The following is a 15,000-nucleotide window of genomic DNA, read 5'->3' as shown; positions in this document are numbered from 1 at the left end:
TCTCTCTCTCTCTCTCTCTCTCTCTCTCTCGTGCTATTTTTATTTTGTTTTTCCTTCTTTTTATTATTTTTGGTTCGGAGAGAGAGAGAGAGAGAGAGAGAGAGAGAGAGAGAGAGAGAGAGAACAACCTAAACAGGAATTGGTTCAGAAAGAGATGGCATGGAATGAGAGAGAGAGAGAGAGAGAGAGAGAGAGAGAGAGAGAGAGAGAGAGAGAGAGAGAGAGAGAGAGAGGAGGTATACAAGGGAGGCTGGAGAGGTATAGTAGTAGAAGGGGGAGGGGGAGGAGGTAGGGAGAGGGTGAGAGGAAGGGAGGGGAGGAGGGGAAGGCAGAACACACACACACACACACACACACACACACACACACACAGCCAGACCACGTGTAGTAAACTGGAGTGCTCAGTCGTTTCTGAACCGTGTGTGCGGGAGGTTGTGTCGCTCTCCTCTCTTCGCGCCTAGCCACCGCGTTCACCTCCCCGTCTATCTTACCTATTTCCACCGCCCCTACCACTCGTCCATCCCTCCACCCACGGTCATAACTCCCCTGTGGTGGTGTGGAAAAGTCAAGCACGCGTGTGGAAAAGGACCTGCTTGTGTTGTTTTTTTTTTTTTTCCTCCCCGTTCTCATCCCTTTTGCCTTTCCTTCGGTTCCCACCCTCGTGTGTTCCTTCCTTCCCTCCCATCCGTCCTTCTTTCCCTCGTGTGTCCGCGTGTCCTTCCCGAAGTGAGTATTGTAGTGAGTTAAGTGTTTAAGTGTGTGTGTGTGTGTGTCTGTGTGTGTGACAGATTTATTGTAACTAGCAAGAACAAAAGGAAAAAAAAAGTGTGGAGTGAGTGAGGAAGTTTGTAAATATCACGGTGATGAGAGAGAGAGAGAGAGAGAGAGAGAGAGAGAGAGAGAGAGAGAGAGAGAGAGAGAGTTCTGTGCTCACGTGGGAAGAATGTGAATGAATGAGTTGGAAAATGAGAGAGAGAGAGAGAGAGAGAGAGAGAGAGAGAGAGAGAGAGAGAGAGAGAGAGAGAGATTAATAGCAATTGTTGAATTCTCAGTGAAAAACGAGCGAGTGACAGATGTATCCTTGTGTGAAGAGAGAGAGAGAGAGAGAGAGAGAGAGAGAGAGAGAGAGAGAGAGAGAGAGAGAGAGAGAGAGAGAGAGCACGTGTGTAAAGAAGCGTCACCTGGAGGGGTTTAAGTCACGCGAGCCAATTAATTACAGGTAAAGAAGATGATAACGATGAATAATAATGGCAGACATATTGGTGAATATTTAATTACCGTGACACTTCTAGTCCCTCCTCCTCCTCCTCCTCCTCCTCCTCCTCCTATCTTTTCATAATATTTCTTATATTTCTTATAATATAATATTTCTTAATGTTAAATTTTTCTATATCGCTACTACTACTACTACTACTACTATCTTTTCTTAGTTTATTCTTGTGACGTCTCAAATACTAAATTTTTCTATATCACTACTACTACTACTACTACTACTACTACTACTACTACTACTACTACTACTACTACTACTACTACTACTACTCCCACCACCACCACCACCGCCGCCGCCGCCGTCACCACCATCTTTACAAAACAGACTGCACAGAACAACGAAGAAAAAAAAAAGAAGAGAACAAGAAACTCTAAGAGAAAACTGATAAGAAAACCACTCGTGGATTAACGAGATAAAGGAGATAAAAGAGAAACAAAGAGAATGTACACAGCGATAATAATAGTAGTAATAATAATAATGACAGTAGTGGTAGTAGTAGCAGTTGTAATCAAGTCATAGGCTGAATATTTGAAGCGTCACAAGAAAAGGTTGAGTAAAAATAGTAGTAGCAGTAATAGTAGTAGTAGAAGTGAGGACGTTGAATGGGTGAATGTTTTAGACGGTACGTGAAAAAGCAAAGTGAAGATAGTAGTCATGGTAGTAATTGTTATTGTAGTTGTAGTGGAGACGGGTCGAATATTTGAGACGAAGAAAAAAAAAGTTAGTGTCAGTAGAAGTAGTAGAAGTACCAGTAGTAGTAGCAGTAGTAGCAGCAGTAATAGCAGCAGCAGTAAAGCTTGTTGGACGGAACCGAACCGAAGTAAGAGAACCGAACCTTCTTGACTGACTGACACTGAGCCGAACTGCGCGTGTGCAATGAATGGTTCCAATACAATGGCGATTCATTCCTGCACTTTTTTTCTTTCTCTTTTCTTTCTTTTTTTCTGATTCTTCTTCTTGCTCCTTTCTTCTTGTCAGCTTTTTTTTCTTATTCGTATTTTTGTGTATTGTTCGTTTCATATTGATTTTCTTATTTTATTTTTTTGTGTTCGTATTTTTTTTGTTTTGTTTTGTTTTAGTGTTTCTTTTTTTTGCAATTTTTTGTTTGTGTATGTTTAGTTTTGTTTCAGTAAGAAAATTATGTATGTTTTCTTTTTCTTTTGTGTTGTTTTACGTTCTTTCTGCTCTCTCTCTCTCTCTCTCTCTCTCTCTCTCTCTCTCTCTCTCTCTCTCTCTCTCTCTCTCTCTCTCTCTCTCTCTCTCTCTCTCTCTCTCTTTCATGTACTCTATTCCTTTACCTTATTATCTATTTCTCTTTTACATGTACGAATATTAACCTAAAAAATAATAGTCATAATTAAATCTTCAGTAATATTTTTTTCTCATTTGTTTTATTCTCATTTCAAGTTCCGGTATGCAATTTTCAATATTATTTTTTCTCATTTAGTATTCGCAACTATTTATATGGTAATTGTTTTATGTCACTGTATACACTCTTGTTTGTTTGTCTGGTTAGCAACCGCCGTGTTTTGTTTGTGATTCGTGCGTTGCTGCAGGTTTTGTTTTTTGGCAAGAGTGTTTGTTTATGTAGATTAGAGTTTGCGTTGTCATTTAGTGCTCGTGGTTAATTTGTGTGTGCTGGTGGGGTGTCCAGAGAGAGAGAGAGAGAGAGAGAGAGAGAGAGACAGGCAGACAGATAAGACATACATAAATAAACAGGCAAATAGACAGAGAGAGACTTGGAGAGAATATGAGACAGACAGACAGATAAATCGACAGGAAAACACACGGGGGCAAACAGACAGAGAGAGAATGAGAAAGACACATTTATAAAAAATTAACAGACAGGCAGTTAAACCTGCCGACAAGCAGAAAACCAGGCAGGACAAACAGACAGACAGACAGAAAAAAAAAAAGGATATATGAAGGAAAGAACACAAGTATATACAGATAAATGAGACAGATGGCAAATGTTAGACACACACACACACACACACACACACACACACACACACACACACACACACACACACACACACACACACACACACACACAGAAGGCTTATTCACCAATATATTTAGAGATGCACATCATTTTACAACCAGAGAGAGAGAGAGAGAGAGAGAGAGAGAGAGAGAGAGAGAGAGAGAGAGAGAGAGAGAGAGAATTGACACCCAGCAGAACGGAGTGACAGTCAATAGATTCTTTTAACTTGACAGGATTGAATGGCAATAGACCGCTAGATGGGACTGGATCGCGTCTTGAAGAGGATCAGATGCAAAAGGGAAGCCTTATATTGACGAAGAGTGAAAGCAAATACCTGCTAGAATTATAAAACAAAAAGTGTGATTGGAGAAACAATATTATGAATAAAGGAAAAGAGAAAAGCAGAATTTTAAAGAACGGAAAAGAGAGACAAAATTACAAAGACAAGGAAGGAAAGGAAAAACGATAATAAAAGAACTGGATTTAAGTTGAGAAAACTGTTGGTATATTTTTGCGAAGAGATGAAATACTAGTAATAATAATAATGATAATAAGAGATAATGGCTTTATATTGAAAGAAGGTAAGAAATTAACGAAGATGTATGAGTTGCATTCAGATAAGGAAAATTTCATTTTTATTTTTTTAGATAATGTTAATGATTGTGAATGGTAATGACTGTAATGAATAGAAGATGTACGGGAGAAGTGTAAATGTTGAAGAAATGGATGATGTTCAGTATTGGATGTATACAAAGTTTTGTTCATTTTATTCATTTACTTATTGATTTTGTGAGGAAACTATTTTTGTTCGGAATGCTTCGAAATGAAAATAACAAGAAATTAATAAAGATAAAAAAAAAATACTGATAGTGAAAAAAAGAATATAAAAAATGAATAAATGATTACAGGAAATAACACAGGAAAAATAGAAAGATAAAGAATAAAAAAAAAAAGTAACTGAAATTAGAGCATTTAATGTAACACACACACACACACACACACACACACACACACACACACACACACACACACACACACACACACACACACACACACACACTGGAGTACAAACTAACGACCTAAAAATGAACAAAGAAAACGGTTAATGGCTCCAGTTATCATTAGGGTAATCTTATGTATTTTCTCTTCCACAGACTCGACGCGACTGATCGAACGACAGAACGACCTCATTACGTCGCCACCTGTCCTTAATTACCTCCGTCAGGTGAGTGTCCGCACACCTGTGTGATGATGATGATGGTGATGATGATAAGAGGGTTGGTGTAATTGTACTGATGATATAGTATAATTATGAAGGGAATAGCTTGTGATGATGGTGATGACTGTGGTAGGAATAATGGTGATAGTGATGAAATAGGAATAATGGTGAATGGTGATAGGAGGGATGGTATATCAATAATAGTTTTGAGGAGAAATGGTCAGAAGTGATGATAGTGATGAATGGTGATGGTGATGATGGTAGAAGCGGTTTGTATAGTAGAAATGGCAATAGGAATGGTTATGGAGAAATGGTTAGAAGTGAAGAGGGTAGTGATGGTGGTAATGGTGATACGTATGGTAGTAATGGTAATAAAAACAGGCATAAAGGAAAGTGATAGTGGTCGTAATGGTATGGAAATATAATGGAGATGAAGGAAGGAAAGGGGAGGATATTTGTGGTGATGGGGAATGTGATCGTGTGTTGGTGTGGTGGAAGGGAAAGTGTTGTGGTTATGCGGTTATGTGGTGGTGGTGGTGGCAGGGGCGGTGGTGGTGGTGGTGACAGCTATCATGTGTGGTGTTGCAGGCTTGTGGTTGTGCGGTTGTGCGGTTGTGTGGTAGTGGTGGTGAAAGGAAGGTGGTGGGGATGATTAAGTGCCTGGTTGTGGTAGTAGTAGTGGTGGTGGTGGTGGTGGTGGTGGTGGTGGTGAAGGTTGTGGTGGTAACGGAGATTAATTGTGGTAGAGGAGGGGAGGACTAGTAGCGGAGATAATGGAGGGGAAAATTAGAGTAGGAGGTAGAGGTGGTGGTGGTGGTGGTGGTGGTGGTGGTGGTAGTGGTGGTGAAGTTAGTGGTGAGGAAGATTGGAGGAGTACATGTAAACCGCCACCACCACCACCACCACCACCACCACCACCACCACCACCACCACCACCACCACCTCCTCCTCCTCCTCCTCCTCCTCCTCCTCCTCCTCCTCCTCCTCCTCCTCCTCCTCCTCCTCCTCCCAACACGAGTTACTTCCCCACCTCCCCTACCTTACACAACCCACGCATACCTGTCTGTCACCCCACCCAGCCACCACCACCACCACCACCACCACCACCACCCAGAGAATCGGTTGGGGTTAGATCAAGTAGGGCTCTTGTCCCCGCCCAGAATAATTCATACCCGTGTCTGTGTCTCTCTGTCTCTCTGTGTCTCTGTGTCTCTCTGGCAGCGTGGCGAGTAAATAGATGGATAAGATAGGGGGGCATAGAGGGGCTGGCAAATAAATAATGTATAGAGGTAATCCGGGAGACAATAGACGATCGCCTCTTGTCGTCAAATGTTTCGTTCATGTTTAGGGAGATAAAGGGGGAAAGGTTGTTGTTCTTTTGTTTCTTTTTCTTTTTCTTTTTTTTTTTTTTTTTTTAGTCTGGTACGAGTTGTCTTTTTGTTATAGTTGTTGTTGTTGTTGTTGTTGTTGTTGTTGTTGTTGTTGTTGTTTTATTTCTTTTATTTTTTTTGTTGTGTGTTTTTTTGTTGTTATTTATGTTATTGTTTGCGTTTCATTTTTTTTTCCCTTTCGTTGGCTTTTTTCTTTTATTTATTTATTGTTATTTTTATCGTTATTCATATTTGTGTATTTCTCTATTTTTCATTGTAATTCGTTCGTCCCTTTCAATTTTTTTTTTTTTTTTTTTTTTTTTGCTATTGTATGGATATTTTTTGCTATATTGTTTTACTTTTTTCATGTGATTTTCTTATTGTTTATTAAGTAATTCGAATTTCCTTTTCTTTTCTTTTCCCTTGTTACGCTTTTTTTTTCTTCTTTTCGTCGTTATTCAAATCTACATCTTAACGTATCTCCTGGTCTCTTCCTATTCGTCATCACTCTTCGTTTTTCCTTTTTTTTATTTTTCTTCTCATTTGCATTTTCTCATCAGCTCCGTCCATATACGCTTCTTCTCTTCTTTCAAGCTTTTCCTCCTTTTCTTCGTCTCTTTTCCTTTTCCTGCTCAGTATCTGTTTGTTCCTCTGTCCTGTCGCCTTTACCGTCTCTCCCCATTACTCCTTACTCTTTTGTCTCTTTCCCTTCTTTATTTTTCTGCCTATCTTCCTCTTCTATCGTCTTCCTCCTTTACTCTCTCAGTCCTTCCCTCTTTTATTTTCCGCTCTTCTTTCGTGCGTGTGCGTATGCGTTGCACGCATACACACATGCACACGGACAGTGTACATTAACTTATTTCTGTGGCAAGCTCTTATTTTCTCTCGCGTCATTTAACATAACAAGTTCATCATATATTCCGCTCGTCATTTATTTCCTTGTTTTTCATTTACTGATTAGTGGCTCTGATATCCTCTCTCTCTCTCTCTCTCTCTCTCTCTCTCTCTCTCTCTCTCTCTCTCTCTCTCTCTCTCTCTCTCTCTCTCTCTCTCTCTCTCTCTCTCTCTCTCTCTCTCTCTCTCTCTCTCTCTCTCTCTCTCTCTCTCTCTCTCTCTCTCTCTCTCTCCAGTACTTTATCTTAGTGGGGCACCTAAAAGTTTAGTTTAGTTTAGTTTAGGATCAGTTTTAGTTTATCTCGTTTTCTTTTGTCCTGTGAAGTTACATTATCTTTTCTATCCATTATCTAACCACGTGTCATTTTCTGTTCCTTTATGGTTTGAGTTCGTCTTTTTCTCATCAACATTAATTTCAAAATGTGTAAAGGAGAAAGACATAGTTAATTGGCATGAGGACATGTACACACATCTTACTTTTACCATGATCATTTTAACAGTCATAATTAACTAAACCATATTAAAAAAGAAAAAAAAAAGAAAACTCAACCACATGCGTAATTTCCATCAAACATCGACTCACTTGCACACGTTCTTACATTTTATTCTTTTATTTTATTTATTTATTTTTCTATCGGGTAATGAAGGAAGTAAACCGACACATACCCGTTTTTTCTTCTCACCATTGTAATTAACACATTCACCTACATGAAAACACAATCCCATATTTCTCAACAAAAATCGTACTCAAACACACACACACACACACACACACACACACACACACACACACACACACACACACACACACACACACACACACACACACACACACACACACACGCACGCACATTCTATTTTTTATCAGGTAATCAGGCGAGTAAGCCGAGGACTTTATCGAAGTATTGAGTCTTCGCCGCCTTTGCCCCGCGCGCCGCACTGATAACCTGCCTTTATGAATGAACGCCCCTCGATACCGCCACCCTTATCTTGAGGAGGCTGTGGGGAGCTCGAAGGGCAGAGAGAGAGAGAGAGAGAGAGAGAGAGAGAGAGAGAGAGAGAGAGAGAGAGAGAGAGAGAGAGAGAGAGAGAGAGAGAGAGCATATTCTGAAACACCTCTGCACTCGACTTCCACTACGTTCAAAGGGCTTTACATACGTACTGCCCCTCTTAGATAAAAAAAAAAAGTTACTGAGGTTTTTAAGGATGTTTTCATGGTTCTTGTGAAAGATTAACAAATTTTCTACATAACTAACAGGATAAACACTCTTGAGAACCCGTCTAACTTAATCTGTGGCCTTTGAAAATAGTCGTGGTGAGAGAGCAAAGCGTTTCTGAATACGGGCTAGATTAGAGAGTACTAGGGAGAGAGGGAGAGATGTGTGTTATCGAACGGAGTGGATGTTAGTGTTGCCAGAAGTCTTTGGAGTGACTGTGAGCAGCCACCGACACCTTATCATCGCCGCCTTATCACCTGGCTGGAAGGGGATTACCTGCGCCTGCCTGATGCTGGGAACCTCCTCCTCCTCCAGCTGGTATCGTCCTCTTTTTCCATTTCTCCAGCTGTTGCAGACTTTGGAGATAAGCTTGGTACGTTTCTTCTTCAACATCTTTTTCTTCTTTTCTTCCTCCAGCTGGTATCGTCCTTTTTTCCCCCGTTTTTCCAGCTGCTCATGTTGCAGACTTTGTTGAGATAAGTTTGGTACCTTTCTCCTCCTCCTCCTCCTCCTCCTCCTCCTCCTCCTCCTCCATCTATTATCGTCCCCTTCTTATTCTAGGTTGCCTTTTCTTCTCTTCTTCTTTCTCCTCCTCCTCCTCCTCCTCCTCCTCCTCCTCCTCCTCCTCCTCCTCCTCCTCCTCATAAAGATTTGAGAATGCGCCGAGAAGGGGAGCTGACAAGGGTGTTGAGACGGAAGAATGCACTGAGGGACTGGTGTTGAGGCGAGAAGATGCGGCGGGAGGGAGGAGGAGGAGGAGGAGGAGGAGTTGAAGAGGAAAGGGAGGAGGAGGGATGGGAGGTATCGGAGGTAGAGCAGGTGATGGGATGAAAGACGGAAGATGTGGTGAGGTTTAGTGATATGTTTTGTTTTAATAGACGGGAGGAGATTGATTAAGAAAGGTGGAGGAGAAAGAGAATAAGTAAGACGAGAAGAGTCTGTGTTATGAAAGGCGGGAAGATATTATAAGGAAAAGCAGCGGAAAGATACATTTCAAAGTCCAGTTTTAAAGGGAAGGTGGAGTGACGTTGTATTAGATAAGGCGTGGAGACGAGAGAGAGAGAGAGAGAGAGAGAGAGAGAGAGAGAGAGAGAGAGAGAGAGAGAGAGAGAGAGAGACAAAGTAGACAGAGGAATGCAGGCGAAAGGGAGGAGACCCGACCGACAGAGAGAGAGAGAGAGAGAGAGAGAGAGAGAGAGAGAGAGAGAGAGAGAGAGAGAGAGAGAGAGAGAGAGAGAGAGAGAGGGCGTGTACCAAGCAAGCAACACTGCATTTGGTTCTCTCCCCACGTCCCCCTGGGCCTCCTCCCCCCTCACTTCGGACCGGTTCACCCACACGCCCGCCGCCCGCCAGCCCACGCCCATGCCTGACATGCACACGCCAGGCGCCAAGGACAGACACACGCACGCACACACGTACATACATACATACATACATACATACATACATACATACGTAAAGTACACGCGCACGCACGTATCCTTCGCTCGCGCGCGTAGACACACACACATACACACACACACACTGACACACAGTGATACATTGACACATTACCACATATATTATTAACATGCAGAGAGAGAGAGAGAGAGAGAGAGAGAGAGAGAGAGAGAGAGAGAGAGAGAGAGAGAGAGAGAGAGAGAGAGCGCATCTTCAACCTGTGAAATTCTTTGTAAAATATTCTTTAAGAGAGAGAGAGAGAGAGAGAGAGAGAGAGAGAGTGTTCGACTCTTGACCGGCAGGGGCACAGGAAACGCAGGTAACAGTGCAGGTGTTTATTCACAGAAGGTGTGAACAGAAGGCTGGAGGTAGGTGATCTCTCGGCGCCAGGCCGCGCACTTCCACTTAACACTTATGACTGAAGCCCTAGCTCGTTCACTCATACACGTATTCATGCCTCACACAAGTCTCGCTCATTCACTCGTTCACACAACTAGCTAACAACCACACACCCTCCCCCGAGACATAAGGAAGATTCCTTATCTTTGTTATGGCTACCGTAACACATGAAACAAAGTTACAATGATTGAAGTACAGAAAACACGGTACATATACACAAAACAAACACAGCGTACAATGAACACGTACGACTAATCGTAGGTGCTACGGTGCCACCGCACCTGCAGTCGTCTCGGCTCCCTACGCTGTCGGCTGCTTCGACGCTCTGGTTGCTCTCGGCCACGGTGTACCCCGTTACCCTGATGCTCCGGGCTGCCGGGATGGTGGTGTTCCTCGTGACCCTGATGCTGAAGCGCTGCACCGCCATGAGCGGTGTGCTGCTCGACAGGAAGGGGAGCAAGAGGTCTATGTGGGCGTAGGTGTCTTCTATTACGCCACATCACGCGACCGCTGCCCATCTTGATGAGGTAGTCTCTCCTTCGCCCAACAGCCACGATGACACCCAGGCGATCCCAGAGGCCTGTCGTGTGATCTTGAACGTCGACGTGGCCACCGAGGTGCAGGAGAGGAAGAGTACGGGCGGACGCGTCGTGGCGAAGTTTCGCTTTCTTCCTCAGTCGCTCTGCCTTGGCGTCGCACTCATCAGCAGCGCGCTGCCACTGCTGAGCGTATGAGCGATGATGAGCCGGGACACAGGACCTCATAGGATGACCGAAGAGGACTTGTGCTGGTGATCGCCCTTCCGCCCTCGGAGTGTTGCGCAGTTCCAGCAACCCGCGAGCGAACGCATCCTCGTCCAGGTGTCCCTGCTGTGTGGTCGTGAGGATCAGCTTCTTCACGGACTTGACCGCTGCCTCGGCGTGACCATTGGAGCGTGGATAATGAGGTGAAGATACACGATGCTCCACCCCCCATCGAGCCAGGAAGCGCCGTACCGATGAAGAAGTGAACTGCGGTCCACCGTCAGTCCTCAGGAGAACAGGCACGCCCGTGTCGGCGAACACACCCCGAAGGACACGAACGAGCTGATCAGCCGATGCTGGACGTGAGCATGCAGACACGTGAGGCCACCCAGACAAGCGATCTACATACACGAGGTATGTACGGCCTGCTGCGTGGAAGTAGTCTGCAGAAACTGACTCAAACACCCTGCTGGGTGTGTCCGTGTCCTGCCAGAGAGGTTCGTTGGCTTGGCTTGGTAGGGAGTGGACGGCATAGTGAGCATCCAGAAACGACGTTCTCAACGTCTCTGTCCATACCAGGCCAGTACACCGTTTGTCGGGCCCGTCGCTTGGTGCGCTCCATCCCCTGATGACTGTCATGGAGTCGCTCTAGTGTTTCTCGGCGGAGGCTGTGAGGAATAAGAAGCCTCGGCCCGTAAACCACCAGGTCGTCGTCTACGGCCAGCAGACTGCGCACCGGCCAGTACGTACGCAAGCGGTGATCGAGGTCGTGGCAATGATCAGAAGCCCTCGATGATGACGTTCTTGAGCAAGCAGTACTCCCGTCTCTTGCTGCTGCGGCACGTACCATTTCCACAGTCTGATCCTGGAGTGGTGCTAAGCGGACGCCGTCCTCGTTGGTGGCAGATAACGCTGAGATGACCGCTGAGTGGAGAGGGTCGAGGTCACCAGAAGTAGCAGCATCCTCTTCCTCCACTGGGTCCTGTACTGGAGCACGTGAGAGGGCGTCGGGCACACAGTGTGTCGATCCCTTTTGCCAGCTTGCTGTGAAAGAATACTGAGCAAGCTTCTCCCTCATGCGCTGCAGCCGCAGGTTCTCTATTTCTCCCAACAACTTGCTATTGAGGAGAGGTATCAGCGGGCGGTGGTCGAGCACTAGATCGAAGTGAGGGAGTCCTTTCAGGTAGGTGCCACATTTCCTGACTGCCCAGACGATTGCAGCCATTTCCAACTCTATTACTGCATAGCGGCTCTCTGTGTCTGTAACAAATCTTGACCCGCATTGCACCATCTTCCACTGGTCACTGTGCTTCTGCAGGAGAACGAATCCAAATCCGTGCATCCTTGAGGCGTCAGTCTGTAGCATCGTTGGTAATGATGGGTCGAAGTATGCCAAGACAGGTGGGCTGACGAGACACTGTTTCACCTTCTCAAACGCCTCTTCATGGTTAGGGAGACCAGCACCAACTGTTCTTCGGGCGTAAGAGATCTCTGAGGGGTTGTGCAGCTGCAGCCACAGCAGGAGAAAAGCTTCCAAGCTGGTTTGTAAGACCCATGAATGATCGTAAGTCGGTGATGTGCTGTGGTCGTGGGAAGTCAGAGATTGCCTTAACTTTCTTTGAGTCTGTCGTGTAGCCTTGTCCAGAAACAGAGTAACCACAGTAATCTACCACTCTTTCCGCGAATGTAAACTTCTGTGGGTTGAGAGTGATGCCGTGCTGGTCACACCGCCGCACAATCTGAATGACATGGGCTAAGTGCGCACTGTAGGTGGAGTCATAGGCCAGGATGTCGTCCACGATCTTGATGGTGTTAGGTATGTCGCCGAGAGCTTGGTCTCCTCGACGGTTATACTCGTCTCCAGACGAGACGAGACCCATAACCGCTCGCCGTGTCGAGGCCAATAACGGTCGTTTCGGCCCCAGAGTCAGGAGTCCACGTAATCTTGTCTCTTCCAGCGGGATGTGTGGCGGTAATGAGCACCTGGGGCGCAGGTCGTGCCGCCACCGTCTTTGTGTATACGCCTGATAAGAGCTGGTATACACTGGCACTGGCTCCCCGCCTCGGGCCTGCACCGCGATGAGGAGAAACAGTTGAGGAACTCCTCGAAGCTCCTCGTCGTTTCCTCACTGTCTGCTGACATACACTCGCAAAATGCCCTCTTTTCCCGCAGTTACGACACACTTTATCTATTGCCTGGCATCCCCTTTTGTCACTGCGACAATTTTTGCCACAACGATAACAGCCCGTGGGGCTTGAGCCCCCGAAACTGCCCTTCCTGTAGTTCGAGACAGCGTTCACACCATGGCTCGAAGAGTGAGAGCCGCCCCTTAGTACTGCACTACACTGGTTAGCGCTCTCTGATGCTCTGCAAATATCTATGGCGTTTTCAAGGGTGAGTTTCTTGTTTTCCAGCATGCGTTTCAGAGCCACTTCGTCTCGTGTCCCAACGACAATTCTGTCACGCAGCTGATGGTTTATGCACTGGTCGCAAAAGTCACAGAAATTGGCGATTTCCTTAACAGCACATAAAAAGTCGTCAAAACCTTCTTGCGTTTCTTGCACGCGGGAGTAGAAGTCTCTTCTATCCATGATGATGTTGCGCTGGCTTCGCAGGTACTCACACATTGCATCGAGGATGGTTCTTAACTCCGCGTCTCTCGGTAAGCTTATCCCGTAGCGAAGTGTACGGGTCCACTCGTCGTCTAGGACAGCAGCGAGTGCCGCCCTCTGCTCAGCCAGGGAGAGACAGTCTATCCTGGCGAGGGTTACGTATCCTTCAAACTTATGGCGCCACGTGTCGAACTCACGTAAAGATGCTGACGCCGTTAAGTGAGGAATGATGGTGGCGGACGTCGGGAACCTCGCGCCCTGGGTAGACGTGCTGCGGGCTGTGGTTTCGCCTTCATTGCTCGCCGTGGTGCGACTGGGAGCTTGTGTCCCCACTCTCTCCAGCAGCTGGGTTAAACGCTCCTCGCGAGCCTGACTCTGCTCCGACTGTCGCGCTAGCAGAGCCTGACTCTGCTCCGACTGTCGCGCTAGCAGGGCAGCCAGCGCCTCCAACTGCTTCTCCATTCTGCGCCGTACCCACTGCAGCCTTGTCCTGATCCTACTCACTGCGCCATGTTCGACTCTTGACCGGCAGGGGCACAGGAAACGCAGGTAACAGTGCAGGTGTTTATTCACAGAAGGTGTGAACAGAAGGCTGGAGGTAGGTGATCTCTCGGCGCCAGGCCGCGCACTTCCACTTAACACTTATGACTGAAGCCTAGCTCGTTCACTCATACACGTATTCATGCCTCACACAAGTCTCGCTCATTCACTCGTTCACACAACTAGCTAACAACCACACAGAGAGAGAGAGAGAGAGAGAGAGAGAGAGAGAGAGAGAGAGAGAGAGAACACTTTAAACCCGTAAAATTTATTGTAAACTCTACGTTATTATGAATTATGTAACAGGTATCACTGAGAGAGAGAGAGAGAGAGAGAGAGAGAGAGAGAGAGAGAGAGAGAGAGAGAGAGAGAGAGAGAATATAAACCCGTAAAACTCACTAGAAAATCGGGATTATTTTAAGGTACGTAATAAAAAACACCATCAGCCAGAGAGAGAGAGAGAGAGAGAGAGAGAGAGAGAGAGAGAGAGAGAGAGAGAGAGAGTCTGGAAACATCACACGGTTAATCCATCTTAATCTCCTGCTCCCCTTTGGACCTCTCCCCTCCCCCCTTAGCAGGCACCCCTTAGCTTCTATTTACCCCCTGAAGGGATGGCCCACCCCTTTCCTCCTCCCTTGTTACCCTCCCCTCCTCTCCCTCTCCCTCTCTTTGGTCAGTCACTCTGCCTCCCTTTCCTCCTCCCCCTTGTCTGACCTCTTCCTCTCCCTATCTCCCTTTCCTCTCCCTTCTTTGCCATCCTCCCCCTCCACTCCCCTCTTCTCTCCGTCACTTTCCTCCCCCTTGTCTACCCTCTCCACCTCTTCCTCCACTTTCTCTCCCCTCCTCCATTTCCTCTCCCTTCTCTAGTCTCCCTACTTCTCTTTGCTCGTCCTCTCTCTGCCTCCCTTTCCTCTCTGCTAACCCCTTCTGTTCCCTTCTCCCTTTCCTCTCCCTTCTCTAGTCTCCCTAACTTTCCTCCTCTTCCTCTCCCCTCCTCCCTTTCCTCTCTGTTTGCTAACCTCCCTTCTCTTGCCCTTCTCTTTCCTCCTCTTCCTCTCCATTGGTCAGTCTACCCATCTCTATTTTCTCCCTCCCACCTCCCTCTCTCCCTGCAATCAGTCACCCCCCCCATAGCGTCTCTCTCTCTCTCTCTCTCTCTCTCTCTCTCTCTCTCTCTCTCTCTCTCTCTCTCTCTCTCTCTCTCTCTCTCTCTCTCGTTCTCTCCCCTCTACTTTCCATCTCTTTCCTTCTGAACTAGTTATCTTTTCTCTTTCTCCTTTTTTGTCTCCCTTTTCCTCCCCTTCT

The 15,000-nt window shown here is 46.1% G+C and overlaps 1 protein-coding gene across 5 annotated transcripts in view; it reads left to right on the top strand.

Moving 5' to 3' along the window:
* LOC135102230 (cyclin-dependent kinase 6-like) overlaps positions 1–15,000 on the top strand; it is a 164,750-nt gene that overhangs the window by 33,644 nt on the left and 116,106 nt on the right. For 3 of the 5 annotated variants that reach the window (XM_064007104.1, XM_064007105.1, XM_064007102.1), the window contains exons 1-2: positions 396–726; positions 4,415–4,485. The gene's annotated coding sequence lies outside the window, so the exon portion shown is untranslated. Of the gene's footprint in view, positions 1–394; positions 727–4,414; positions 4,486–15,000 lie in introns of those variants that run through there. The other 2 variants (XM_064007100.1, XM_064007101.1) reach the window with 2 other exon arrangements.

This window comes from Scylla paramamosain, chromosome 7 (genome assembly GCF_035594125.1).
Source record: "Scylla paramamosain isolate STU-SP2022 chromosome 7, ASM3559412v1, whole genome shotgun sequence".
In the NCBI taxonomy this organism is placed as follows: Eukaryota; Metazoa; Arthropoda; class Malacostraca; order Decapoda; family Portunidae; genus Scylla; species Scylla paramamosain.
Note: the sequence above shows the minus strand (reverse complement) of the source record. Positions and strands in the feature narration are given on the sequence as shown.